This window comes from Rhinolophus sinicus, chromosome 2 (assembly GCF_057876585.1).
Source record: "Rhinolophus sinicus isolate RSI-liver-muscle chromosome 2, RSI-T2T, whole genome shotgun sequence".
Taxonomy (NCBI): Eukaryota; Metazoa; Chordata; class Mammalia; order Chiroptera; family Rhinolophidae; genus Rhinolophus; species Rhinolophus sinicus.
The window spans coordinates 103,844,484-103,862,699 of NC_142502.1; the positions used below are offsets into that span (position 1 = coordinate 103,844,484).

Here is an 18,216-nt window from a genome sequence, read left to right on the forward strand (position 1 = left end):
CCCACCCCAGAACTACTCACTCAGACTTTCCAAAGGTTGAGCCAAAGAATCTGGACTTTAAATAAGCCCTTGATAGCATTAAAATATACAGCGATTATCTAGAAATAAATCTAACAAAAGATGTGCAAAAAGCATAGAGAAAAAAATGTTTAACTGAATAAATGTATGTGTGTGAGTATACACATGATACACACACACACACACACTATATATATATATATATATATATATATATATATATATATATATACCATGTTCAAAGATTGGAAGATAAGCTTCCAGTTACAGGATTAACAAATTCTGAGGATCTAATGTACAGTGTGATGATTATAGCTTGTAATACTATATTAGATACTTGAAAGTTGCTAAGACAGTAGATGTTAAATGTTCTTACTACAAAAGAAATGGTAATTATATGACAAGATGGAGGTACTAATGCTGTGGTGGTCATCATTTTGTAATACATAAGTGTATCAAATCAACAGTTGTACATCTTAAATTTACACAGTGTTATATGTCAATTATATCTCAATAAAGCTGGAAAAAAATAATGACTTTAGGTCCCCCCATTCTATATCTCCTCTTAACATGTGCATCTTTTCAAAAAAAAAAATAATAAAAGGATTAGAAGACTCAATGTTGAACAATTTATTGATGTATAGATTCAACGCAATCAAATCAAAATCCTCTTAGGGTGTTTGTTTGTTTGTTTGTTTGTTTTGTCTGGAGAATGTGACAGCTTGATTCTAAAATACATATGGAAATGAACACCAAAAATAGCTTCCTAAAAAGTATAATATGGGAATATTGCTCTACTGGATATTAAAACTTTTTATAAAAGTACAGTGATTAGGAGTGACATTTATGCAAGGAGAGACAGGCTGAGGAAAAGACTAGAAACTGGACACTTGGGTTGTGATTTGTGTGGCACTAAAGAGCACAGGGAAAGATGAGCCTTTTCAGTAAACAAATCAAGTAAGGGGAAAAAAAACAAAAACTTGACCCTTACCTCACACCATAAACAAATAAACCCCAGGTGGGTTGTCATCATATGGAGGGCAGAACAAAAAAGATTATAAAAGATAATAGAAAGTGAAAGAAAAGATTTAGGATGAAAACCTCAGGGTGGTAACAGATTTCCTTTCATGACACAAAAGCACCAACCTTAAATGAAAAGTATCTGACAAATTCGGTTTCATTAAGATGAATAAATACTTTTCTTCTGCTGGGTCAGCTATGACAGCCGTGAAGACCCTGAATCCCAAGGCAGAGGTGGCTGAGTCTGGGCAGCATTGGCGGTCAACATCAGCATGGCCCAGGGCGGCTGCAGGACGCGCTCAGGACCAACCTGGGGCTTAAGGGCATCATGAAGATGCTTGTTTCTGGTGCTGGAGACATCGAGCTTACTACAGATGACAATATACTGCTTCATGAAATGCAAATTCTACACCCAACAACCTCCTTCATAGCCAAAGTAGCGACCACCCAGGATGACATCATCGGTAACACTTCCAATGTCCTAATCATTGGAGAACAGCTGAAACAGGTGGATCTCTACATTTCTGAAGGGCTTCATCTCAGAATAGAAACAGAAGGATCTGAAGCTACAATGGAAAAGGCACTTTAGTTTTTGAAACAAGTCAAAGTAAGCTAAGAGTTGGGCAGGGAAACACTCACAGACAGGGTCAGAGCAACTCTACTAAAGTTCATGCTGAACTTGTTCAGGTCTTAACAGAGGTTGTCACTGACGCTATTTTGGCTGTTAAAAAAACAAGATGAACCTATTGACCTCTTCATGGTTGAGATCATGGAGATGAAACACAAATCTGAAACAGATCTGAGCTTAATCAGAGACCTTGTTTTGGACCACGGGGCACAGCATCGTAATATGAAAAAAAGAATAGAAGATGCATACATCCTCACATGTAGTGTGTCACTGGAATATGAAAAACACAAGTGAATTCTGGGTTGTTTTTTTTACAAGAGTGCTGAAGAGAGGGAGAAACTAGTAAGCGGTGAAAGAAAATTCATTGAAGATGGAGTTAAAAAGATAATAGAACTGAAAAAGAAAGTCTGTGGTGACTCAAAGGATTTGTTGTTTTTAATCAAAAGGGAATTGACCCATTTTCCTTAGATGCTCTTGCAAAAGAAGGCATAACAGCTCTGCGCAGAACTAAAACGAGAAATAAGGAAAGGCTGACTCTTGCTTGTAGGGGGGTAGTTCTAAATTCTTTCGATGACCTAAATCCTGATTGTTTGGGACATGCAGGACTCATCTATGAGTATACACTGGGAGAAGAGACGTTCATCTTTACTGAGAAATGGAACAACCCTCATTCTGTCATATCGGTCAAAGGACCAAATAACACACCCTCACTCAAATCCAAGATGCAACAAGTGATGGCTTGAGGGCTGTTAAAAATGGCTGTTGATGGCGGCTGTGTAGTTCCAGGTGCTGATGCGGTAAAACTGGCGATGGCAGAAGCCCTGATTAAATACAAGCTCAGTGCAAAGGGCAGGACCCAACTTGGAGATCAAGCATTTGCTGATGCATCGCTCATTGTTCCCAAGGTTCTCGCTCTGAATTCTGGCTTTGACCTTCAGGAAACACTAAAGTTCAAGCAGAACATTCAAATTCAGGTCAACTTGTGGGTGTGGACTTGAACCCAGGCGAGCCAATAGCAGCAGTAAAAGCAGGTACGAAACACCTATTGTGTAAAGAAACAGCTTCTTCAGTCCCGCGCTGTGATCGCCACCAACATTCTCCTGGTCAGTGAGATCATGCGAGCTGGAATGTCTTCTCTAAAAGGCTGAACTCAAGCTTCCCTTGTAGCATCTGAATCATGAAGACTCTATAGAGTGACCCTACAAATACAGCTATGGAAGTTTTGTCCAAGTTTCAAGTGATTTTCCAAGGAGTTTTCTTTTCCCATATGAAAAAAAAAAAAAGGAGAGAACACTGGCACCGATTCAAATTCCAAAGTCTGAAGTTATAACTACCGTATTTTTTTTAATTGCACTCAGTGTACACACATAAAGCAGGCCATTTTCACCCAAAGAACAGGATGTTTTGTTTTAGTTTCAGTGATAAAAATACATGTTAGAAAAGCATGTTATCTACCTTATTAAATATTCCTTGAAAAACCAATAAAAAAGATTAATAAATAATCCCATTTACACAACATTCTAAACCAGGCAAAACGAGCAGTGTTTAGGGAAGCACACTCAGGCTGACAAGGATCGAGGCACAAAGGACCTGACTGCCACAGAAGTCAGGGCACTCACCCCTGTGACAGAGAGGAAGGGCTGACAGTCTTCCATTTCTTGACCTTGGCGAGATAACATGGGAAGTGGCTTTATAATGGTGCACTACCTTGTACATTTATGTTGCGTGCGGTTTTCTGTGTCTGTGTTACCTTTCACAAAAAGGCTTTAAGGAAAATCTCCCTACGCAGTTCTGATCAGCACCACATTTAGGGGCCCCTGATTGAGTCAGGTCTGTTTCGGGTAATAGAATCCAACCCTATCTCACAGATCCCAGAGAGCGATTCACATATCTGAAAAATCCAGGGTCGTTTCAGAAATGGCTGGTTCCAGACACTCCAACAAGACTATTAGGACGCTCCCCTCCTTGCACAGCTTTTCTCAATATCCCGTAGGCTTTCAAACCCAGGGTGGCCCCCAGCAAGGCCAGGCTATGTCCTTCCACCTGAACAACCTGGGCAGAAAGAGCATGTCCCCTTCTCTGGAGTCTCAGCAATAGTCCTAGATGGGCTCTCCTTGGACTGACCATCCCTGACCACGGCTGTGGCCAGGGAGTTCTGACATACAATTGCCTAGTTACTCCTACCCCAGGCGTGGGAGAGGGTAGAGCCAGCCGCAGCTGAATTATATTATCCATATGGGAGAAAAAATAAATTTTCCTTGAAGGAAAAAGTAGGTGTCATTAGCAAGAGAAAAGGGAAAGGGTGCTTGGGCAGAAGAATTGGGATCCATGGGCTAGAAGTTCGCAATGGGGTCAAAGGAGAGGTGTGGTGGAGGCAAGTGGGTAAGGGGTGGGGGGAGGAGACTGTCAACAGAGAGTGGGACGTGTGAGGTGTAATTTCAGAGGTGGAGCAGTTTCGGGTGATGACAGGGTCCAGGGTGCGGCTGTGGCGGTGGGTGGCAGGGCTGACAAAGAGCCAAGACACCGGGGTGTTGGACGCTGCAGTCTGTGCCCAGATTCATTAATAAGGGAGGAACCCTAATAAAGCTCAGTCATATGTGATTTGGTCTCAGAATGGTATCTGACACAAGAACTACAACCCAGTAGCCTAAAGCAATTAACCAGCAATTTTGTTCTTTAATCACACTGCTCATAGGACTTTGAAGGGATTCATATACATAGTTCACAGCCACACGAATTAAAACCCCGTTTCCTCTCTCTCTCCTCACACCCTGAAGCTCCTCGGTGCTGCTCATTTCAATCTCCATCTCCCACCAAACAAAAGCAAACGCTTCTCCTCCATACCTAGCTCAACTTAGCCACTTTCCCACGTGAAAGCATCGGTCTTTTAGGAAGGGAAGAGAGATGGAGGAGAAATTGTACTGACAATTACAGGACCCTTTGGTGGACCAAGGGGTGGGGGGGAAGTCTGTGCCCAGCCCCTCACTGACGATGTTTGTCCTATCACAGAGAGAGTGACCTAGGAATTACATACAGCCACTGGGAGGGCCAGTGGGGGGTGCAGCAAAATGAACAGGAATTTTTACACATGTGGTCCCCACCTCCATCCCTCTACCTTGACAGCTTCCATTTGAGAACCTAGAATTCATGTCATGCTGAATAAGTAGGAACAATCAAGGCAGAAACTCAAGCAGAAGCCACTTTCTCCTGTCAATAACAGGCATAGTAGTTTTATTTATTTACTTTAACAATAAACATGGATTTGTTTTATTTAATGTCATAAATTGGGAATTAACATATTGGGGAAAATTATTCTAAGGCTGTCAATGAAATTGGTAAATTCTGGACTTTCCACGTTAGATCTAATAAATTTTAATCAAAATTTACGTAATAATGAAGTACCATCACTCACCGGTTAAATAGAAAAAAAAGTGAAATAATAAAACCTAAATTTGGTGAAGTTATTGGGGAAAAAGTATATCCACACATGATTAGTACAATCCTTTTCAAGCAGAGAGGTGATTTGACAATAATCATCAAATTCCATATACAATTTATTCCCCAAATCATTCAAAAGATGAAGAAAATCATACATTCTCACTCTTCACCACTATAACCCTCCATAGCTGGGCACAGATTATCTCATCTTCCCCACTCCAATTTTTTGTGTGTGGTAAAATACACATAACATAAAATTAACCATCTTAACCATTTTAAGTATACAGTTAAGTGGTATTAAGTACATTCACATGGTTGTGCAATCATCACCACCATCCGTCTCCAGAACTCTTCATCTGGCATAACTGAAACTCTGTACCAATTGAACAGTAAGTCCGCATTTCCCCTCCCCTCAGCCCCTGGCAACCCCTTTTATTTTTGTATCTGTGAATTTGACCTCTCTAGTACCCTCATATAAATGGAATCATACAGTATTTGTCTTTTTGTGATGAGCTGATTTCACTTAGCATAATGTCCTCAAGTTTCATCCATGTTGTAGCATTTGTCAAAGTCCCTTCCTTTTTAAGACAATAATATTCCATTGTACGTGTACACCACATTTTGTTCCATGTATCCCTGAATGGACACTTGGGTTGCTTGCACCTTTTCGCTATTGTGAATAATGCTGCTACAAACATGGGTGTGCAAATATCTCTTCAAGATCCTGCTTTTAATTGTTTCGGGTTTATACTCAGAAGTGGAATTGCTGGATCAAATGGACTGTGTCATCTTTTGGTGGTCTGGCTTCTGGATTAGAGAGTATTAGGAATTTGGAGAGGATTAGCTGTGTGACCTGGGACAGGTCACTTTTCCTCTCTGAGAGCAGATCCATGTTTCCAGACAGGGACTCTTGTTAACCACACGTGTTCCCAGGCCCCTTTTACTGGAAGATTCTAACTCAGTGCCTGGCCTAGGGCCCAGGAATTTGGAATATTTTTTTAAAGAGCCTCAGGTGATTTTTATCATCAAACAGGTTTAGGAATCACAGGACAGGAGGATTTCCAACGGCCCTTGCGGCTCTGACCTTCTATGACCTCTGTGGTTAAGAGATTAATCTGGAGTCACACTGACTGGGTTCTGTTTCTAGTTGCCAGTTACCAACACCGCTTGAATTTCTTCGCTCCCTGAAGGAGGATAATGGTGCTTATCACAGGACTGTTAATGAAAGAAAATAAGGCTTTAGCATATACTACCTAGCACTGAGAAAAGAAGGAAAGGAAAGGGAAAGGGAAAGGGAAAAGGAAAAGAAAAAAGTCCTCTAATATCTTTGTTATTCCCCGCCATCCTTCAGCCTGGCCGGGGCCCTCCCCGAGTAGGTGGGTTCCTATCGCCACCTGGTGGTGAGGCTAAGTCAGTGCACTCACACTGCCATTTCCCCCTTCCCCCAACCCACTCTGCCCCAACTCCCACCCCCCAGGCCCCGACACCGCCCGGTCCCAAGTTCACCGCATTCAGAAGCCTCAAGGCCCTCGGTGTAGGCGGAAGCCCCAGGTCGGAGGGCGGGTATCTGAGGGTCCCAGCAGCCCGGAAAGCCCATTCCACAGTCTCATCCCAGTCATAGTGAGTGGTTGGCAATGCTCTGCCTCCCTGGGTGGTCCTGAGCAGGCCTGATCCTGCCTGCGACCCGGGCCTGGTCTGCACTGCCCCCTCCCTACTAATAATGATGGAGTTAAGTGCCAGTTCTATGCTAGGGGCCTTACAGGCATCGTCTCATTACGCCCTCACAACTGCTGCATAAGGTAGAGGGGACTTAGGCCTTTTCCACAGATGACGCAATTGAGGCTCAGAGAAGTTAAGTGACTGGCACAAAGACACACAGCTTGCAATGATAGAGCTGCATCTCAAACCCAGGTGGATCTTAACTCTCAGCTATTTCTACTAAGCCACAAGGCCTCTAAACTAGTGGTTCCTCACCTTGGCTGGATACTGAATTCACCTGGGGAGACTTAAAGACTAATGCCTGGGTTAGTTGGTCTGGAGTGCAGCTTGAGCACTGGGGCTTTTTTTTGTAAAGCTCAGGTAAGTATTCTAGTGGGTTGTTCTAAACTCACCTATTCTGTTTTCTGTACCTTGGGGCTCTGCTCTCCGCTCAGGGGCTAATGGCAAACTTCCGATAGCAATCTGCACTGAGATATTTGCTCCCCGGGGCTCATGGGTGCACTGGAGCTCCAGAGTGCCAGTGGGACAGCCTCCAGCCTGGAGCAAGAGACCTGGCCCTACTGCGCCTGGGATGGTAGAGGGTGTGCCCTGGAGCGAGGCCCTCAGATGTGGGACCCCCAGTTCTGCTGAGTACTGGCTGTGTGGCCTTGGGCAAGTGACTGCACCTCTCTATGAAGTTGCCTGTATGTAAAGCATGTATGAGGCTAGCTTCCATCGCATAAAACGGTGGTATTAAAGGAACTAATTCAGATAAGGCACTTAGTATGATACCTGGAACCCAGCAATGTCTCAATAAATGTTATAATTACTGCTAGTATTATTATTGCTGACTGACAATAGCTCCCCACGTGGACTACTCTCCAATTAATTAGGAGTAGCAGAATCGCTCTTTCCCTTTTTAGAACTGCCATTCTCCCAATGGGCGGGGCTGTCAATCACAGAGGCCTGCCCAGAGGCCAGCACAGAGAGCTGGCCAGAGTACCCCCATTCTCTTGGCCTAAACAGACTAATCCAGGACTCCAGTGACTCCAGTGGAGGCGGCAGTCAGGACCCCCTTGGGGGAACTGAGGTGATCAGGGAACCATCAGAGGCCACTTTTCCCACCAACGCAGAGGAAAGCAGAGAGGGTGAGACAGAGACTTGAGGACACCTTTAAAAGCCCTGGGTACAGCTGTGCCTGAGGTGAGAATGCTCCTAGCGGGTCCAGTTAAAGGGCGAATCAGTTCCCTTCTGAGCTTAAGCTAGTTTACAGTGGACTTGGGTTACCTGCCATCAGCAGAGTCCTGCCTGGCTTTAGGTCAGATTCAGAATCCCTGCTCACCTCCAGGGCCGTGGGGGATTTAGCTGAGATGACGTCCAGTGAGTGGCTTTTTATGTGGAGGTTGGGTTCTGAAAACAACTCTCAAGTCACATTAATCGCCCATAAGTGAAAATCGCACATAGGAAAACTGCCCTTGACAATCCCTCATAGATTAAAGAGGATTAGAGAGCCATTATTAGCGAACGTGAAGAGGGTCTTGGGCCAAGGGTATTCCAGAGTGTGTTTACTGTTCTTGCAACTTATGCATAAATTTGAAATTGTTTGAAAACAAAAAGTAAAAATAAGAAAGAACCTCATAAATTGTCTGTCAAGATGTATACCCCCGCTGCATTCCTGCTCCACACTGGACACACACAGACTCTGATTGAGTAGCAGGGGCCGTGCTCCACCATGGGTGGAACAGTCCATATTGCTTCTCTTGAGCGCCAGGTGGAGAGGCAGGCGTTGAAGGGCCCATTTGTGCCAGAAATCCATATCTTTAGACACTAGAAACGCTAGCCTCACATTTTGTGGGACCAAGATAGAATAAGGGAAAGGCAGGGTCTCCACTCCCAGTTCACAGCAGTTCTCTCTGTCTCTCTGTGTGTCTCTCTCTCCTCATTCAGTTATTCAGCACAGGCCCTGGCCAAGCCCTGGAGAGATGGCTGTGAACAGGATGGACATAGTCCCCGGCCTCATGGAGCTTGCCATCCACGGCCATCCACGGCAACTGTGAGATGGCCTCATTATTCAGAGAAGTGTGGGAACTACCCACGGGTGAAGCAGTACCAATCTTTTCTTGAGGGCCTCCTCGAGACAGTGCTGCGTGGGTCTCTCATACTTGAGTGGGCATCAGAATCCCCAAAGGTGTGCTGGAATGCTGATTGCTGGGCCCACCCCGGAGCTCCCGATGGTCAGTGGTGAAGTCTGGGAAGTTGCACTGCTAACACGTTCCCAGGTGTTACTGATGTTGCTGGTCTGGGGACCCCACTTTGAGAACCACTGTTTTACCAAGAACGATGGAAAGAGTGAGATTTTCAGGCCCCACCGAAGGCTCTGATCACCCCAGGAGCCATTAAAACTCCTACCCCCTAAACCCCACTGTATATTAATTAACTCGGAGTTTCTGGGAAGAAAAGCATCAGCATTTTTAAAAAGCCCCCTGAGTGATTTTAATGCACAGCCATGGTTGGGCACCATGGCCCCAAACGAACCCACACCCAGACTGTACTTCAGTTTTAGCCAGGTTTGCCTTTAGCGTGGCCCAGAGCTCTAAGGATATCCGCCGCTCCCAGTTGCAGCCCCTTAGGCCAGCCCTGTGCTGGACCATCAGCAAACTTTGTTACCAATCTTCTCACAGTCCTGCAAGGTCTCTATCATCATCCCATTTTATAGATGGGGAAGGTGAGGGCTTATGTATACCCAGGGAAGAGAGCCACAGAGCGGGAATTCAAACTTAGTACTGCCCACTACTCCCTTCTCCCCCACCCTGCTTTTCCTCAGTGTTTCCTAGGGACACATGGCATTTGAGGCAGGACCACCCTCCAGTTTCCCTGCCTTACAGGACATCTAGCTCCTCCCTCTAAACGTCATGAGCAACGCTCCAGTCATTGTGACAACTCAAAACAGCCCACACATTTCTAAAAGCTGCTGCATCAAACACTAATCCTAGTATAAAGCATATCCCAGAGCCCTTAAATGTCCCCTCCTGAGTCTGCCAGATGCCTGCTATTGCACTATTCCTATTTCTGACTGGAAATTCAACTCTGGCATAAACTTCAGCCCCAAACCTCTCCGCAACCCAACTCTATCCATAATCAGGTCCTGAATTGCTTGTTAAACCTAATACCAACCTCACAAACTTCCTAAAACCTGACTTCCAGACCCACCATGTTTCCCCAAAAATAAGACCTAGTGGACCATCAGCTCTAATGCGGCTTTTGGAGCAAAAATTAATATAAGACCTGGTATTATATTATATTATATTATACCCAGTAATATTATATTATATTATATTATACCCAGTCTTATAGTAAAATAAGACTGGGTCTTATATTAATTTTTGCTCCAAAAGAGCTGAAGGTCATTAGAGCTGATGGTCCGGCTAGGTCTTATTTTCAGGGAAACACGGTAGTCTTTCCAATGCCATCATTGATCCAAGTCTTCAGCATTTACCTCTGAACTGCCCGTACTCATCTCAACTCTCTCCTTCCTGTTTTTAATTTATTCTCCACAGCCTTTCTGAATGTACAGTTCCCATCAGCTCGCATCCTGTTCAGCAACTTTCAAAGGCTTCTTAGCACCCACCAATGCCCATGAGCATTGAAGGCCATCTGCAGTGTGACCCAAACATAACTCTCCAGTTGTAGCCATTAGCATTAGGTTTGACGACATGTGACAGAAAAATCTCCATGTCACAGTGACTTGAACAAGATGGGTTTGTTGTCTTTTCTCTCTTTGTTTCTTTGTCTCAAATCAAGGCTCCTAGCTGGTTGCTCCACAGACACAGCTCACATTCCCAAGGTTACCTCATGGTCCAAGGCGGCTGCTGGAGCTCCAGCCATTAGGTCCTCTTGCCAGCCAGCAGGAAGGAAAAAGTAACCAAGCAGGGTGCACCCCTCCTGTAAACGACCCTTCCCAGAAGTGGCACACACGCTTCCACTTACATCCCAATAGTCAGAATTTGGCCACATGACCACATGGCTGTAAGAAAGCTGGTAAATGTGTTTTTCTTGGTGTCCATATGCTAAGCTACAAATGAGGGGTTTTATAAATGAGGAAGAGGAGACATACTGGAGGAAAAGCTGATGCTTCCAGACCCTTCCCCTTCCCTCCCTACCCCTAAGAAGGACCTTAGTGCTGAATCGCATCATCAGGCTAAGCCGTTCTTTGAAGACTGGCTCCTGCTCACTGCTCCTCAGGGTGTCCCTGTGCTAATTCTCAGCGATTTCCACACTCCCTTCTAATGCCCAGCCTCTCTGCTCCTGCGCCTCCTTCCCCCTATGACCTTGTCCTCCACCTTCCTTGTGCTACTAGATTTTATCATCTCTTTGTCATTACTGACCCCCTCACCCAGAATTTCCATTTCATCCCTCCCACTCTCTAACCAGGCTCACTCCCTCTCACTCCCCAATGCCCACCACCTTTCAGCCTCACCAGAAACTACATCTACTGAATGATCTGCCACCTTTTCCCTGTCCCTTTAGCGTACAAATATGTTATTTCTGCCAACTGAAAAACAAAAGCATCCCTCTTGAATCTACTTCCCCTTCTAGCCACCTCCCCATGTCTCTGTTCCAGCGGGTCCTCTTCAGTTCCTCTCCACCTGTTCTCTCTTAAACCCAGGCTTTCACTGTCACCACCCCACTCCTCCAAAACCGCCCTTGTCTACTCATATGCCACGAGCAACCTCCAGGGTATGAAAGCCAGTGACCCGTTTCCTGTTTACCTGTCTTGGCCCATCCTATCAGGCGTCCGTACATACTGCTGCCCTGGGACAGCCCTGGTTCATGTCTGTTGCTCTGGTGTGATTATGACTGTTGTTCTCACAGCTGTCTGGGCTTGGACAACCAATTACACTGCCACCCTCTCAGCAGTGCCTGAGGCCGGTCCTTGCTCACTCCCTCCTCCCACACTCCGGGCTTCCCCTCCCTGGCTCTTTCTTCTCAGGCTCCTTTGCTGGTCCCTCCTCATCTCCTGGGACCTCCTCATATTGAGCCCCACCCCCTTCAGCCCTGCGGGGAGGGCAGAGGGGGCCCAACTTCAATTGCTCCCACGGCCATCTCAGCCAGGTGTTTGACTTTAACTACTATATATAAGCTGATGACTCCTAACTTTATACCTCTAGCCCAAATTTACGTCCAGCTGCCCATGTGACATCACACATGGGTGCCCAACTGGCACTTTAAATAAACGTCCAACACTAGACTCCTGACCTTCCTGCACACCTGACTCCGCAGTCCTTCTCATCCCAGCTATGGAATCTCTGTCCCTCCAGCTGCTCCAGCCAACGCCTGGGTGTCACCTTGACCCCTCATGCTCCATACCCAATGTGCCAGGGTGGCCTGTCGTGTCCACCACCTTCTCACCCAGCCACTGCCTGGAGGACTGCAACAGCCCCCTCACTGGCCTCCTTGCCCTCCTAAATCTGCTCTCCACACAAAAGCCAGTGGTCTTGTTAAAACTTGCTCAAGACCCTTCAGCGTCCCCCAGTTCTCACCAAGTAGAACCCAGCATTACCTTAACCCCTTGCTTCCCAGCCCCCATCACACCTCTAGTACCTCTCTGACCTTGTCTCCCCCTCACTCACTCTGTTCTAGCCTTACTATTCCTCAAACGTGGCTGAGCACAATCCTACCTCAGGGCCTTTGCACTTGCTGTTCCATCTGCATGAAAGCTCTTCTCCCAGATGTTGATGTGGCTCACCCTTCATCTCCTCAGATCTTTACTCAAATGTCACCTTCTCAGTGAGACCTTCCCTGATCACTGTATTTTAACTTGCAACCCTTTCTCCCCTCATACTGTCACTCTTTTTCCTCTTATCCTGCTTTTATTTTCTGCACAGTACGTATCACCTTTTAACATCATGCCCGATAGTTTAGAATGTCAGCATTACAAGGGTATGGTTTTTAGTCCATTTTGTTCACTGCTATACATTGAGTGCCTAGAACAGTGCCTGGCACACAGTAGGGCTTGATGAATAATTATCAAATGAGCCCTCATTCTATGCGACAACAGCCCTGTCATCCATTCCTCTGGCTCCAGCCCTCATCCATCTTTTGTGTCAATCAATCCCTTTCTCTGAAGGGTCTCCTGCCCGTGGTCTGGGCAGAACGTATCTGGCCTCCTGTGTCTGCAGCATCATGGCTTCAGGAGGCAGTGAGCGGCCTGTGCCTGGAGGTGTGTAAGCGGAGGCCGGGACTGTGTATACCAGGGTAGCTGGAGGCCACACTACAGCACCTATAGGGAGCCTTCTAGCTCAGATTCACACTGGTTCTGTGAAAAGCCATGAAGTCCCCCAATAGCATCAATTGTCACATTCTACTTTCTAGAGGAGACAAGTCCCCGTGTTTCATTCTCTATGCTCCTACCAGCCAACCCTCATCTCCCAGGCTATGAGCTCTAAGAGGGTTAAAACTGGGTTCAAATCCCACTTGCAGGTCCTGAAGCCAGCACCCAGCAGCCACCAACGCTTCATTTAACAAGCCATTGAGAAGTCACCTCCTTGGGCCACGTGGTGCTGCTCCCAGGCTCTGGGCTCAGACGGCTGGCCTGAATCCTGCTCATTCACTGCCCATCTGTGAGATCCTGGACAGTGACTTAACCTTTCTGAGCTTCTTTTTCCTTTTCCGGGAAGCAAAGATGAGACCAGGACACTGGCATCGCAAGTCAAGTTCATTGAGAGAACATGTTATGCCCAAACCTACTTCCTTTTCGAATAGTCTGCTGGGGTCTACGGGACAGTAACAGAACTTTGATAGATGAAAGAAGCCCCGAACAACCTTGACAAAATAAAGCAACAGAAACCAGCCGTTTCTGAGCTCAGGCCTATTTCTATTTTGCAAGAGCCTGAACACACATCTTCAGGTTGCAGAGTTCCCAGCTTCCTGATAAGCACACATAAATGGATCGTTTTGCGATGCAAATTTATTATTTTGCCAGATCAATAAATTGGAGTTCAGGGCAAGAGGCTCTGAGCAAGGGGGAAAGCCTGCCCAAGGCCGCTCAGCTGGGGCGTGGTGAAGCAAGACACTGGCTCTGTCTCTGGGCAGAATCTTCAGCTTTTAATCACTGCTTCAGACTTTGGAGAAAGTCCTTTCTTTTCACCTTTGCACCAGAGAGGCTGAGCCCAGGAGACCTGGATTTCAATTGCTTAGGGACTCGGGCCTCAGTTTCCTTACCTGTGAAATGAAGGTAAAGGGACATGCAGCTAACATTGATAGGACACTTGTTCTGTGCCAGGCACCGTGCTAAGCACTGTACATGTATCAAGCCATTTAATTCTCACAACAGCTTCCTCAGAGTCAGGTACAATTATTGTCACCATTTTACTGGCTAGAAAATGGGGGCATAGAGAGGTGAAGTAATGTGCCCACCTGCCTTTCAAAGATTCCATAGGGACTCGAGCTAACACAAGTAAATATCAAGCACATAGTAGGTTTTTGGTCAATGGTATAGCTCCACCCCGCACTAGCTGTGTGACCTTGGGCAAGTTACTTAACTTCTCTGAGCTGCTGACAAGCAAGGGTACTGTGAGGATGAATTGAAAGCATTGGGCACAGTGCCTGGTATATGGGAGGAGTCATTATTTATCAGCATCATCGTCCTTGGTGATAGCAAATCTTTGTCTTCTGAAAGTGGATTTCATTTTAGAAAACAGCTAAAATTCATATGGAATTGAATGTGGTGACTAATGTCAGTTGATTACGCTGAGATACGTCATTTTTAGAGCCAAACAATTATAGAGCCTCAAGCCTGGTTTTCTCTGTAGAAAGTCCTGGTGTACTGGTGTCATATCAGAAAGTGCTAGAGGTTATCTGTGTTCCTGCTCTGAATCTTACCCTAAACTGACCCTCATTTTACCCCAAATCTTGATGCTCCATCTTAAATCCATCCCTGACCCAAATCTGATCATTTATACTGTCTCTAAGTTCCCCCCACATACTCACCATTCTAGCCCCACCCAAACCCAGAAAGTTTCTTTGCATTCTTTTCTGAGTTCCACTTAGCTACTTTCAGTTCTGTCATGATATGAATTCATACTAATACTCAAAGAATTGTTTACAAATGTAATTTGCATTCAAAGTGTACAAAATTTGGATACATTCTCCTCATAAGTAACTAAATAAATGTTGAAAGATTTTTTTAATTAAAATTATTGTTTTTTAAAAAATTATTTTTCACGTTTTCAAAAGTGACTTTTCTTCTCATATACCAGGGGTGCTAAAAAAATGTATACATATGACTTGTATTTATTTTTTTGTTATCGGTATATGTTGAGTATTACAATTTTAACAGTTTTTTCCTTTCTTAAAATGTGTATACATGTTTTTGGCACCCTCTATATTCGAAATTATGTATTAAAATTCAAAGACAAATGTAGTTTATAATTAATGAATATCAGAAAAATTAACCAAATTTAAATGGTTTGGGAAATTTTGATCCCATCTTAGTAAATATTTTTAGAACTATTCCCAAAATAACATCCAATGTCTTACTAGTTGTCAATACGAAGACCTGCTACCATGGTTCACATGTTATGTCCTAACTTACATGTGTACAAATTTAACAGTCATATGAATTGTTGAATATGGTAAAGTGTTCCTCAGCGGCCAAGTGCAACTGTTATGAATACTGTGCTAATTCACGAAAACCTTCCAAACATGAGAGGAAGCAAGAATGTCACGCAAGTGTCTATCAACACCCATGCAACCTGAGAGGAAAGATCTGAGAAATGAATTTGTCTTTCCTCTTACTTAAGAGTTTTTGCTGTTCAAATCCTCCCCACACTCCAAAGCCGTGTCCACGTCTGATGTTGGCCGCAGCTCAGCCCGTACATGTCTGGCGGTCCAGGGCAGACGCCTCTGGTTTGGAGAACAGTGTGCAGGAGATGTGCAGAAGTGTTCCCTGGGGCCTGAGCAGTGTTAGAATGCCACCTCTGAGGTAACAGTCTGCGGGGGCAGCGCTGAGGCCCAGGTGCCCTGTGGTTCTCGCTTATGTGTTTGTTTGGAGTTTCAGATCCTCAGGACCCCTCTGAAGTGAGGGTCTTAGGCAGGGCAACTCTCGTCCTGGTCCAGGGGCTGGTACTGCTCCATTGTGCCAAGTTCTTTGCTGCCTGGAAACATTTTGCATAAGCTGTGCCTTATGTGTGGAATTCTTTCTCCCTTTTTGAAATCTTTCAGGTCTCAATTTAAAAATTCCCCCCTCATGCTTGCTTCAGCCACACATATACTAAAATTGGAATCATACAAAGAAGATTAGCATGACCCCTATGCAAGGATGACACGCAAATTCGTGAAGCGTTCCATATTTTTCCACAGGCTCCTGGGACTCCTTCCTCAAGATCTGGAGCTAATAGCCCCAACCCCAACTGGGTCTGGCCAGGAGGGGCCCTGCCATGCCCACACCACAGGCCGGGAGCTTTGGGGCTGGGGGCATACAAGCCTCCCTCCCCGGGCCACGGGGCCTTAGGTCCCTGCTCTCCTACCCAGGTTGTTTTCTCCCGGGAGCCCCCACTATGGAGATAAAGATGGGAATAGAATAGGGGAAGAGGAGGAGCAGAAAGCCCTCATCCTTTTGCTGCCCTGGGTCAGGGCCTCTTCCCCCTGGAGGTCCAGAGGCAGGAGGTAGAAACTCCAGGGGCTCAATTTTTAAAAACTGGTTTAATTTTCATTTTTATTGTATTTTCAGTTTTTCCATAAAGGAACCAATTCCAATTCTATAAAAAAGATAAATAAATAAAAATAAAAATGCTCCTCTCAGACAGCCTTTTCTGTCTGTAAGTCCAGACCGGATCCCACCTGCTATTCTCATGGAATCCAGTTCTTTTCCTTCTTGGCATTTATTACAATTAATAATAATGAGATTATTATAACTAATTGTGTATTTATGTCTTTACTATCTTTCTCACAAGAATGTAAACTCCATGAGGTCAGGAACTATATCCTTTTGTCTATCACTGAATGATCAGTGCTTGGCACGTAGTCATTGCCCAGGAAATATTTGTTGAGCAACTTTCAGCCTTGAGTTTCCTCACCTTTAATAACAATGTGTTCATGTCTGCCTCATAAATATTATTGTGAGGGTGGAGAGGGAATGGGAGCAAGCGGCCCGACACACAGTAGGAGGTCAATAAATGTTGTTGTTGTTGTTATTATTATTATTATTATACATTCAGAGGCAACTGAGGACTGAGGAATCTTGGAGGCAGGAACTTGAGAGCTACTTAGAGTTGGCCAGGTTTTGTCAAATCATGAGGGCATTCCAAGAGGGAACAGCTTGAGCAAAGTCATAGAGGACAAAAAGCATAAAAGCAGTACATAAACCTATATGGCTGAAGAGCAGGGTTTGAGACATCCCTGTAGTTAGAATGGCAGCTTGGGGCCAGATCAGGGAGAGCCTTGAAAGCCAACCCAGCACATTGAAACCTGAACCTTAGGCAGTAGGGAGCCAGTGAATGTTTCTGAGCAAAGGTGTCAACTAAAGAAGTAGCATTTGGAAAGATTAATTATGACAAATCTGGGTCAAGTGGACCAAGGAAGTGAAGAAAGACAAAAAGACTGACCCTTTCATTCAATCCCCATCTCTACCTTGCAACGCACGAAATAAGCAAAGGTTAGGGGCAAAAGCTCTGACAGCAGACAGGCCTGGATTCAAGCCCTGGCTCAGGAACTTTATGATCTGGCTGACACTGAGCAAGTCAGTTCACTTCACTGAGCCTCAGTTTCTCCACCTATAAAATGGAGATAATCTGTACCTTACCTATCCCACTGGACTCTTGTGAGAATCAAATGAAGTGAAGAATGTGCTCATTAATTTACTCAGTCAAAACAGGAACCCCAGTCATGAATCAAGCTGTGTTGTAAATGCTGGGGAGACAGAAATTAAGTGGAAGTGCTCTGAAAAGGGGCACGTAATTGCCAATTATGGAGCGCTCACTGTATGCAGTTTTCCGTCTGTCATCTCATGCAATCTGCACAGTACGCCTTCCAATCGGTACTGTTATCAAAACCATTTTATAGATGGACACATGGAGGCCCAGAGAGGCTAAGTCATCCAGGAATGTTCAGCTCTTAAGTAGCAGAGTGCAGGGCTTGGGCTCAGGGGTGAGATGACAGACCTTTGAACATATCTGGCTATTTCCAACCTCCAGGTTTTTATCTCTCTGTCCCCTTTCCAGAGAGCCCTTTTTTCGTTGCCTGTGGAATTCCTACTCATCTTTCAAGTTTTAGATCAGGCTTCAGGAAGCCTCTAGGCAGTTCCAAACCTCCCCCATGATAGTAATCACACCAACACTATATCCCTGGTCTCTAAAGTTTAAAAAGCCATGTCCCCTATAAGTAAAAAGTATTTTAGTGTACACCTACAATATAAG

At 45.1% G+C, this 18,216-nt stretch overlaps 1 non-coding gene and 1 pseudogene across 1 annotated transcript; both read left to right on the forward strand.

Annotated features, from left to right (window-relative positions):
* The first annotated feature begins 548 nt into the window (after nt 1-548).
* Nucleotides 549-2,958, forward strand: LOC109450943 (T-complex protein 1 subunit zeta pseudogene; annotated as a pseudogene).
* Nucleotides 2,959-16,051: 13,093 nt separating this feature from the next.
* LOC141571928 (U6 spliceosomal RNA) lies at nt 16,052-16,156 on the forward strand. The gene has a single exon (XR_012496971.1). It is a non-coding gene; the product is annotated as a U6 spliceosomal RNA (small nuclear RNA).
* Nucleotides 16,157-18,216: the final 2,060 nt, after the last annotated feature.